General features: G+C 36.7%; 1 long non-coding RNA gene across 2 annotated transcripts; it reads right to left on the bottom strand.

Moving 5' to 3' along the window:
• Positions 1 to 5,468: 5,468 nt before the first annotated feature.
• Positions 5,469 to 10,892, bottom strand: LOC133539236 (uncharacterized). 2 transcript variants are annotated; one of them, XR_009803214.1, is made up of 2 exons: positions 10,781 to 10,892; positions 5,469 to 6,187 (listed from the first exon to the last, which is right to left on the bottom strand). It is a non-coding gene; the product is annotated as an uncharacterized LOC133539236 (long non-coding RNA). The 2 variants fall into 2 exon arrangements; XR_009803213.1 differs by having other exon boundaries at positions 5,469 to 6,357; positions 10,781 to 10,879.
• Between the last annotated feature and the right edge of the window lie 957 nt (positions 10,893 to 11,849).

Below are 11,849 nucleotides of genomic sequence, written 5' to 3'. Positions count from 1 at the left end.
ACCAAACATCTAATACCACCATAACATTTGACAACCAAACATCTGATACCACCATAACATTTGACAACCAAACATCTAATACCACCATAACATTTGACAACCAAACATCTGATACCACTATAACATTTGACAACCAAACATCTAATACCACCATAACATTTGACAACCAAACATCTAATACCACCATAACATTTGACAACCAAACATCTAATACCACCATAACATTTGACAACCAAACATCTAATACCACCATAACATTTGACAACCAAACATCTAATACCACCATAACATTTGACAACCAAACATCTGATACCACTATAACATTTGACAACCAAACATCTAATACCACCATAACATTTGACAACCATACAATTCCACACCCACTTAACACCACTGTAACTTTTGACAAACAATTCCACACCCATTTAATAACACCACCATAACAGATTGACAACCAATTACACAAAGCTACTAGATAAAAGAATCTGGATATTATCTTCAACACAACTCTTTCGTTTCAGTCACATTAGGAGTGTAAAACACCCTTCTTTCATCTCCGTAATCTCGCTGAAATATGTCCCTATTTTGTCCACTAGAGACGCTGAGATCATTATTCATGCGTTATTTACATCTCTCTACATTACTGTTATCTATTTTTTTCAGGCCTCCTTTTGTCTAGCATTAAAATATTAGTTGGTACAAAATGCAGCTGCTATACTTTTAACAAGAAAGTTTGATCATATTACACCTATACTATAGTGTTGTTGCGGTGCATGGTGTAAGAATGATAACGTGGATGAACAAATGAATGACAAAATAAGTAAGATTGTGTGACAGAACAGCGGGAAAAGAAGACTGCAGAGAGACGATGATGTTAGCTGCCAGCGTGTTTATTGACAACTCAGTATGTGAGTGCAGTGTGTGATTACCTTAAAGAGATGGAGTGTGACTATGTGTAAGTATTATCTGAGCGTGGTCACCAGAGGGTGTTGAGTGTGCGTGTTGAGATAGAGGTGGAAGTCCAAAAGGAGAAAAAGGCTTGGACGTCAGAGGGCAGGAGCGAGGTCTTGGTCCAGGGAGGCAAGAGGGAATCCAAAGTGGGTCCAGGTAGACGAAGAGGAAGCTGGAGGACGACACAACACAAAAGACCGTAAACGCGACAGGAAGGGAACAAAGGGAGCGAGAAGGCTGGAGATGTGTTGGCTTACTGTACTGGTAGGAGAAACTACGTTCTGGCACCGGATCTTAAGACGCGCTGGATTATGAAGGCTGGTTGCTCATCACGGGCAGGTGTGTTGATTGCAGATCTCTTGCAGAGGCACACACGCAGCGGAGAGAGAACACCTGTTGATGTGCTCCGCCATGCACTCAGTCCGCACAGCAGGAGGAGAAGCAGGAACGTGACCCATAACACATTGTGTAAGACTTGTGTACTGTTGTAGCGCTGCAGGGTGTAAGAATGAGAAATGAGTCACATGAATGAATACATGGATAACATTAGGTAAGAGTTTTGCATTGCATAGCGGAATAATCCAATTTTGACCTAATCGATATCAAAAACTGAGGAAACAAACACCATGAGGACACAAATTAAATACATATTGACTTTGTATTGTAGATAACCAGACCCCAAAATTGACCTTGTAGATATCAAAAACCATGACACAAATTAAATACATATTTACCATGTATTGTCAATGACAAGACCCCTAAAATTGACCTTGTAGATATCAAAAACCATGGTGACACAAATTAAATACATATTTACCATGTATTGTCGATGACAAGACCCCTAAAATTGACCTTGTAGATATCAAAAACCATGATGACACAAATTAAATACATATTTACCACGTATTGTCAATGACAAGACCCCTAAAATTGACCTTGTAGATATCAAAAACCATGACAAATTAAATACATATTTACCATGTATTGTCGATAAGACCCCTAAAATTGATCTTGTAGATATCAAAAACCATGATGACACAAATACATATTTACCATGTATTCGATGACAAGACCCCTAAAATTGACCTTGTAGATAAAAACCATGACACAAATTAAATACATATTTACCATGTATTGTCGATGACAAGACCCCCAAAATTGACCTTGTAGATATCAAAAACCACGAGGACACAAATTAAATACATATTTACCACGTATTGTCAATGACAAGACCCCTAAAATTGACCTTGTAGGTATCAAAAACCATGACAAATTAAATACATATTTACCATGTATTGTCGATAAGACCCCTAAAATTGATCTTGTAGATAAAAACCATGACACAAATTAAATACATATTTACCATGTATTGTCGATGACAAGACCCCCAAAATTGATCTTGTAGATATCAAAAACCACGAGGACACAAATTAAATACATATTTACCATGTATTGTCAATGACAAGACCCCTAAAATTGACCTTGTAGGTATCAAAAACCACGAGGACACAAATACATATTTACCAGGTATTGTCGATGACGAAACCCTTAAAATTGACCTTGTAGATATCAAAAACCATAAAACAAATTAAATACATATTTACCATGCATTGTTGATGACAAGACCCTTAAAATTGACCTTGTAGATATCAAAAACCATGATGGCACAAATTAAATACATATTTACAATGTATTGTCGATGACGAGACCCATAAAATTGACCTTGTTGGTATCAAAAAACCATGAGGACACAAATACATATTTACCAGGTATTGATGACGAAACCCTTATAATTGACCTTGTAGATATCAAAAACCATGATGGCACAAAATACATATTTACCATGTATTGTTGATGAAGAAACCCTTATAATTGACCTTGTAGATATCAAAAACCATGACACAAATTAAATACATATTTACCATACATTGTTGATGACAAGACCCTTTAAATTGACCTTGTAGATATCAAAAACCATGATGGCACAAAATACATATTTACCATGTATTGTCGATGACGAGACTCCTAAAATTGACCTTGTAGATAACAAAAACCATGACACAAAATACATACTGACCTTGTATTGTAGATAACAAAAACCATTAACAAAAACAATGAAGACACAAATTACATACTAACCTGTATTGTAGATAACCAAACCCCCCAAAATTTCCCCTGTAGTTATTAAAAACCAGGACACAAATATACATATTTACCTTGTATTGTAGAAGACCAGAGTCCTTCAAATTGACCTTGTAGATAACAAAAACCATGACAAAAAGGAAATACATATTGACCTTGTATTGTAGATGATCAAACCCCCAAAATTAAATTGACCTTGAAGATTAAAAACAAATTAAAATACATATTGACCTTGTATTGTAGATGACCAGACCCGCAAAAGTGATCTTTAAGATAAAAAAAGGACACTATTTAAATACAAATCGAACTTTGATTGTAGATGATCAGACCCCCAAAATTGACCTTGTAGTTAATAGAAACCATGACGACACAAAATACATAGACGTAGATATCAAAAACATGAGGAAACAAAAACAAATTAAATACATACTGACCTTTTATTGTATATGACCAAAACCCCCCAAATTGACCTTGTAGACAAAATCAATGGACACTAATACAAATTTACCTTGTATTGTAGACGACCTGACTTCTTAAAATTGACCTAATAAATAACAAAAACCATGACAAATAAAATACATATTAACCTTGTATTGTAGATATCAAAAACCATGAGGAAACAAAACAAAAAAAAGGCCCAAAATACATACCGACCTTGTAGTAACAAAAACCATGAGGACAAATAAAATACACATTTTTACCTTGTATTGTAGATGACCTGACTTTTTTAAACTTGATCTAATAGATAAAAACCATGACAAATGAAATACATATTAACCTTGGATTGTAGATATCAAAAACCATGAGGAAACAAAAAAAAGGCCCAAAATACATACCAACTTTGTAGTAACAAAAACCATGAGAACAAAAAATACAAATTTACCTTGTATTGTAGATGATCAGACTCTTTAAAATTGACCTTGTAGATAACAAAAAACATGACAAATTACATATTGACCTTGTATTGCAGATGACCAAACCCCACATAATTGACCTTGAAGTTAAAAACCATGACAAAAAAAAAAAATACATATTGACCTTGTATTATAGATGACCAGACACCCCCCAAAATTGACGTTGTTAATAGAAACCATGACACAAATAAAATATACATTGACCTTGTATTGTAGATATCAAAAACCATGAGGAAACAAAAACAATGACACAATATACAGACTGACCGTGTAGTTAAAATACAAATTTACCTTGTATTGTTGATGAGACTCCTTAAAATTGACCTTGTAGATAACAATAACCTTGACAAATGAAATACATATTGACCTTGTATTGTAGATATCACAAACCATGAGGAAACAAAAACAGTGACACAGGTTAAATACATACCGACCCTGTATTGTAGATGACTAGACCCCACAAATTCACTTTGAAGATAAAAACCATTACAAAAAAAATACATTTACCTTGTATTGTAGATATCAAAAACCATGAGGAAACAAAAACAATGACATAAAACCCCCACAAATTGACCTTGTAGTTAAAAACTTTGGTCATCTACAATACGAGGTAAATATGTATTTTATTCGTCAAAGTTTTTGTTGACAAGGTTAATTTGTGGGGGGTTTTGTGTCATTGTTTTTGATATCTACAATACAAGGTCAATATGTATTTTATTTGTGTCCCCACGGTTTTTGTTAACTACAAGGTCAATTTTGGGGGGGAAGGGGAGTCTGGTCATCTACAATACAAGGTAAATATGTATTTTATTCGTCAGACTCCCCTTCCCCCCCAAAATTGACCTTGTAGTTGACAAAAACCATGGACACAAAATACATATCGACCTTGTATTGTAGATATCAAAAACCATGAGGAAACAAAAACAGTGACACAAGTTAAATACATACTGACCTTGTAGTTAAAAACCATGACAAATAAAATACAAATTTACCTTGTATTGTAGATGAACAGACTCCTTAAAATTGACCTTGTAGATAACAAAAACCATGACAAATGAAATACATATTGACCTTGTATTGTAGATATCAAAAACCATGAGGAAACAAAAACAGTGACACAAGTTAATTACATACTGACCTTGTAGTTAAAAACCATGACAAAATACAAATTTACCTTGCACTGTAGATGAACAGACTCCTTAAAATTGACCTTGTAGATAACAAAAACCATGACAAATGAAATACATTTTGACGTTGTATTGTAGATGACTGGACCCCCAAAATTGACCTTGAAGATAAAAAAAAAAGATTAAAAAAAAAGAAAATATACATAGACTTTGTATTGTAGACCAGACTCCACAAAATTGACCTTGAAGAAACAAAAAAAAGTTTAGTTATTTTCAATTATTGCACCCACACAAGGAACCATTACATCAGCCTGGGGTGCAGCCTGAGTGGAGAAACAAAAAAAAAAAAACAGGGACACAAAAGGAATTTAGAACAAACATTTAAGACACATGAACACAAATCAAGTCATTTGCGGCAAAGAGGTGAGTTTTAAGCTGTGCTCTAAAAGTGTCCAGAGTGGTGGCGGACTTGACTTTCAGGGGGAGCTTATTCCATAGGCCAGGTACCATCATTGAAAATGCACAGTCTCTCTTTGTCACTAGGTTTGACTGTGGGACCTTCAAGGTCATCTGGTTGTCAGATCTGAGGCAACGACCAAGCCTGGAGCTGATAGGTTGGTCCAGGAGATGTTTGATGTAAGCTGGGGTAAGACCACGGAGCGCTTTGAAGACATACGTAAGGATCTTAAATTTCACTCTGTGCTTCACCAGGAGCCAGTGAAGGGAGGAGAGGATGGGAGAAATGTGTTCCCTCATTTTTGTGCCTGTCACCAGCATTTTGTACCAACTGCATGCTATATATGGTCTTGTTAGTGACCCCAGCATAGAGGGCATTCCATTAGTCCAGTCTGCAGAAGATGAGCATGAACACGACCCTCTAAGTCACTGGGGGAGAGGACATACTTGATCTTGGCTATTGTGCACGGTTGGGAGGTTGGAGTTCCCGAACAGAAGAATTTCACTCTGTCATTGAGCTGCAGGAAATTTTGACATCCACTCTTTTATGTCCTGCAAGCAGTCCTTCAAATGGTCCAGTCCAGAGGGATCGTCTGTCTTGAGTGGAAGATAGATTTAGTATCATCAGTGTAGAAATGAAAGGAAATTTTAAGGCGATGAATGACTTGGCTGAGGGAGAGCATGTAGATGGAGAACAGGATGGAACCCAGTATTGAGCCCTAGGGACCCCACAGGTGAGGTTGGCACAGCGGGAGGAATGTTTGGCTCTGTTCACAGAGAAGGTTCCGTTGTTGAGGGAGGACGTAAACCAGCACAGGGCTATGTTAGTGATGCCAACCTCTTATTTCCCCAGATACACAATACATCTAACATTGGCCGGCCACACACACACACACACACACACAAGCAGCAACTATCACCCCCCCCCCCCGCCTCGGGTGAAGGTAATGTAACTATTGTAAACCAGACTTTCAAACCAAGGATGGCACAACATTTATTTAAACCCCAAAATGTCAAAAGATGAACAAGAAGAAAGCCAGCACCAACATCTCTGCAGATGTTTGGTGATGCATGGAGAGCTAAGAACCTTTTGTAAATACATCTTACATAAAGCATCACAAGTGCAAAAATATTCACAGCGTACTTTTCAGCTTGGAGATCACAACTTTGAAATGTCCCAACACCCAGCTTTTGACAACCATAGTAGGGCCAAATCAGTGAGGGCAGGTGTGTTCACCTGTAGCAAACACTCAGCCCCACCTTCATTCATCCATCCATTTCCTACCACTTATTTCCTTTGGGGTCACGGATACCTATCTCAGCTACAATCAGGCCGGAAGGCGGTGTACACCCTGGACAAGTCACCACCTCATCACAGGACCAACTTAACATCACAAAATGAGAATGCTACGCCCACCCTTCTTTCTTTCTCTAACCCTACTTTGGTCATGTGCATTACGTTTTCATAACATGGTCACTACTGCCTACTTTGTCTTGTTATATTCTTATTTTACTGTTATCTATATATATTTTTTTCCCCCCATTGTTGCTTTTTATTTTCTATTCTTATTTTAATATTTCTCTATTGTGTTTCCATTTAAACCCCCATTATTTACTTTTATTTAAATTGATCTCAACTCTGTACACTGCTGCTGGAATTTTAATTTTCCTGAAGGAATCAATAAAGTACTATCTATCTATGTTGACATTCACAAGATGCCTTCATGAAATGTATCTTTATCTCAGCCTATGTATTGTTAATACTCATTGACATGCTCCACATGTATGTATTGTTAATACTCATTGACAGGCTCCACACGTATGTATTATAAATGCTCATTGACATGCTCCACACATATGTATTATAAATGCTCATTGACAAGCCCCACACGTATGCATGTATGTATCGTTAATGCTCATTGACAGACTCCACATGCATGTATGTGTTGTTAATGCTTATTGACATGCTTGACATGACATACAAACATGTCAAGCCTGTCAATGAGCATCAACAATACATGTCAAGCATGTAAATGAGCATAAACAATACACACATTCATACATGCCGGGGCCTGTAAATGACCATAAACAATACATACATGTCGGGCCTGTAAATGACCATGAATAATACATACATGCCGCGCCTGTAAACGACCATGAATAATACATACATGCCGGGCCTGTATACGAGCATAAATACATACATGTCAGGCCTGTAAAAGAGCATAAAACGCAACATACATAAACATTGGCGTCGCACACGACCAACGCCAAACAGATTAGTCCGCCCTGAGATGGGTAGGTTTGGAGTTCAAACCCCGCCTGAGTCATACCAAAGACTATAAAAATAGGAGCCATTACCTCCCTGCTTGGCACTCAGAATCAAGGCTTGTAATTGGGGGTTTAATCACCCAAATTTATTCCCGAGCTCAGCCACCACTGCTGCTCACTGCTCCCCTCACCTCCCAGGAAGTGATCCAGGGTGATGAGTCAAATGCAGATCATTTTGCCACACCTAGTGTGTGACAATTATTGGTACTTGAACATTGGCCTCACACTACCAACGCCAAACCAACATTAGCCTTGTCGACGACCGTCAGGAACAAGAGTGAAGCGTCTTGCTCAGGACACAACGTACATGACGAGGTCAATAGAAGGTGGGAATTGAACAAGGAATTAAAACTAGGGGAGACAGGACCTTCTCTGTGGTCGGCCCTAAGCTGTGGAACATTGTGGCCCTCCATACTCAAACTGCTCCCGATGTGGAGTGTTTTAAGTCTCGTCTTAAGACCCATTTTTATTCTTTGGCTTTTAACACTACGTGAGTTGTGTGGTCAAAAAATATAATCCTTTAAGTTTACAATTCAGAAAGTTTTATGAAGCATAATTGTAAGCACACTACCACAAAACACAAATTGCTAGCCTCCGATGTTATGAACATTTTTTACAGTTGCATTGTATTGAAAATGAGGACATAGCAAAACATTTATTCCTTTAGTGGGAAAATATATACATAGAATATATATATATATATATATATATATATATATATATATATATATATATATATATATATATATATATATATATATCTCATTGTGAGCGAACTGTGGTGTTGAATTTCCCCCAAGGATCAATAAAGTACATTCTATTCTATGTATATATTTATTATTATTCATTTTTATTTAGTCATTGGTGGAGCTTAAGATAGTATTCGAATGTTTGTAATATTGTTGTGCCGCACTTTGGAAACATTTTGTTTAAATGTGCTATATACGGTAAATAAAGTGGATTGGAAGAATCCACAGGTTGCTGGCACGGTCACTCTACCAACCACGCAGTCCACAAAATAAACCAAAAAAACATTGACTTTGTATAGGACATATACTAATAAATAGGGCTGCGAATCTTTGGGTGTCCCACGATTCGATATCGATTCTTAGGGTCGCAATTCGATTATAATTCGATTCTCAATTCACAACAATATTTTTCCAATTCAGAAGGATTGAGTATTCATTCAACACAGATTTCAGCAGGATCTACCCCAGTCTGCTGACATGCTGGCAGAGTAGTAGATTTTTAAAAAAAGCTGTTATAATTGTAAAGGACAATGTTTTATCAACTGATTGCAATAATGTAAATTTGTTTGAACTGTTAAACGTACCAAAAATATGACTTATTTTATCTTTGTGCAAACATTGGACACAGTGTGTTGTCCAGCTTATGAGATGCCATGTAAGTGTAAGCCACTGTGACACTATTGTTCTTTTTTATTATTTTTATAAATGTCTAATGATAATGTCAATGAGGGATTTTTAATCACTGCTTTGCTGAAATCATAATATTGATACTGTTAATCATTTTTGTTTCACTACTTTTGTTTTGTTCTGTGTGGTGTTTGTGTCTCCTCTCAATTGTTCTGTTTATTGCAGTTCTGAGTGTTGCTGGCTCAGCTTTGCTTTTGGAATTGGATTGCATTGTTATGGTATTGCTGTGTAGTGGTTTGTTGGGTTGATTAATTTAAAAAAAAATGTTTCTTTTTTTAGTAGATTTTTCTTAAAATGAGAATTGATTCTGAATTGCACAATATGAAAATCGTGATTCTAATTCGAATTGATTTTTTTTCGACACCCCTACTAATAAATATCGAAATCTATAAAGCCCACACACACCAAAAAGCAGCAACTATCACACCCCGCCTTGGGTGAAGGTCATGTAAGCATTGTAAACTGGACTTTCAAACCAAGGACGGCAAAACATGCAGTTTAACACTTTAACATTTATTTAAACCCCAAAATGTCAAAGGTGAACAACAACAACAACAACAACAAGAAGAAAGCCAGCACCAACATCTCTGCAGATGTTTGGTGATGCATGGAGAGCTGACAACTTTATGTAAATACACCTTAAACAAAGCATCACAAGTGTAAAAGTATTCACAGCGGACTTTTGAGCTTGGAGATCCCAACTTTGAAATGTCATATACACCCAGCTTTTGACAACCATAGCTGGACCAAATCAGTGAGGGCAGGTGTGTTCACCTGTAGCAAACACTAATCAGTGAGGGCAGGTGTGTTCACCTGTAGCAAACACTAATCAGTGAGGGCAGGTGTGTTCACCTGTAGCAAACACTAATCAGTGAGGGCAGGTGTGTTCACCTGTAGCAAACACTCAGCCACACCTTGACTCTCTTAGCCAGCAGTTGAGAGCCATGGTGACTGACAGCTTGTCAGCAACTAAATGTGTCTTGTTTCTACATGTTGTGTTCCTAACATGTGCATGTTTGTCACTGACTAATAAATGTGTGTTTCTACATGTTGTGTTCCTAACACGTGCATGTTTGTCACTAAATGTGTGTTTCTACATGTTGTGTTCCTAACACATGTGCATGTTTGTCACTAAATGTGTGTTTCTACATGTTGTGTTCCTAACACATGTGCATGTTTGTCACTAAACGTGTGTTTCTACATGTTGTGTTCCTAACACATGTGCATGTGCAGTGCAAATCAAACAATTTAAAAGCAGCAATAAAGCACACAGTAGAAGCATCAAGACAAACAATAGAACGCCAGTGTAAAAGAGCAAACTGTCACAGCAACACAAACAACTTTAAATCAGCAATAAAGCACACGGTAGAAGCATCAAGACCAACAATAGAACGCCAGTGTAAAAGAGCAAAGTATTACTCACTGCGAATAAAACCCGTCCGATCCACATCCGTCAAAAAAGAATAATGATGAAGCAGTGAAGGAGGGACTCAGGTGGAACTAAATACAACTAATTAAACGAGGAACAGGTGTGCAGACACGGAGCCGAGAGTAAAGGTGCCATAAAAGACAGAGAGCAAACAGGAAACAGTGAGAAAATAAGAGCAGCAGGACAGGAAGTGATTTCAAAGACAGGAAAAGCAAACATGAGCAAAGTGTTAGTAGCACTTCTGACACATCTATATATATATTAGACCAGGGTCTCAGACACGTGAGATCTTATTTTGCGGCTCCCATGCTAATATGAAAGTTGAATGTTAGTGAGAGTTTGATATGAATGGTGCTTGACAGCGTTGTGGGCGGAGCTGAAGGAATCCACCAATCACGGTGTGCTATATGGCTCTCCAACAGTGACGTCACTTGTGTGACGCAGGCAGGGACAGGTTTGAAATAAAGTTAAAAACGATGATGCTGTGTTCCAAATTTAAGTTATTTGATTAATCTGAATGAGCCTATGGCTTTGTACTTTGTTTATTATGTATTCATTTCTTTGTATTCTATTTTTGTTATTTTGAATTTACAACGCCCTGGCGCTGTTTGGACTGTTTTTATAATGTTTTGTAATGTTTTATATTGTTGTTGGACTTACTGTTTGTAATTGTGGAAATTTATAAATAAACATAAAAAAAAAAGGTTTGAAATAAAGTTGAAAACGATGACACTGTGTTCCAAATTTAAGTTATTTAATGAATCTGAATGAGCCTATGGCTTAATTAATTTGCACTTGGTTATTATATATATATATATATATTTTTGTATTCTAATTTTGTTACTTTGAATTTACAATCTCCTGGCGCTGTTTGGACTGTTTTTATAATTTTTTGTAATGTTTTATACTGTTTTTGAACTATTTTGATTATTGTTTCTCATCTGTTTGTTATTGTTGAAATTTGTAAATAAACATTTAAAAAACAAGTTTGAAATAAAGTGGTCCTCGTGTAAAACTAGAGCCCGCGTCTTTGTTATTGTAAGCGAGAGTTTATATATGTCGC

Source organism: Nerophis ophidion, linkage group LG20 (genome assembly GCF_033978795.1).
Source record: "Nerophis ophidion isolate RoL-2023_Sa linkage group LG20, RoL_Noph_v1.0, whole genome shotgun sequence".
NCBI lineage: Eukaryota > Metazoa > Chordata > Actinopteri > Syngnathiformes > Syngnathidae > Nerophis > Nerophis ophidion.
Note: the sequence above shows the minus strand (reverse complement) of the source record. Positions and strands in the feature narration are given on the sequence as shown.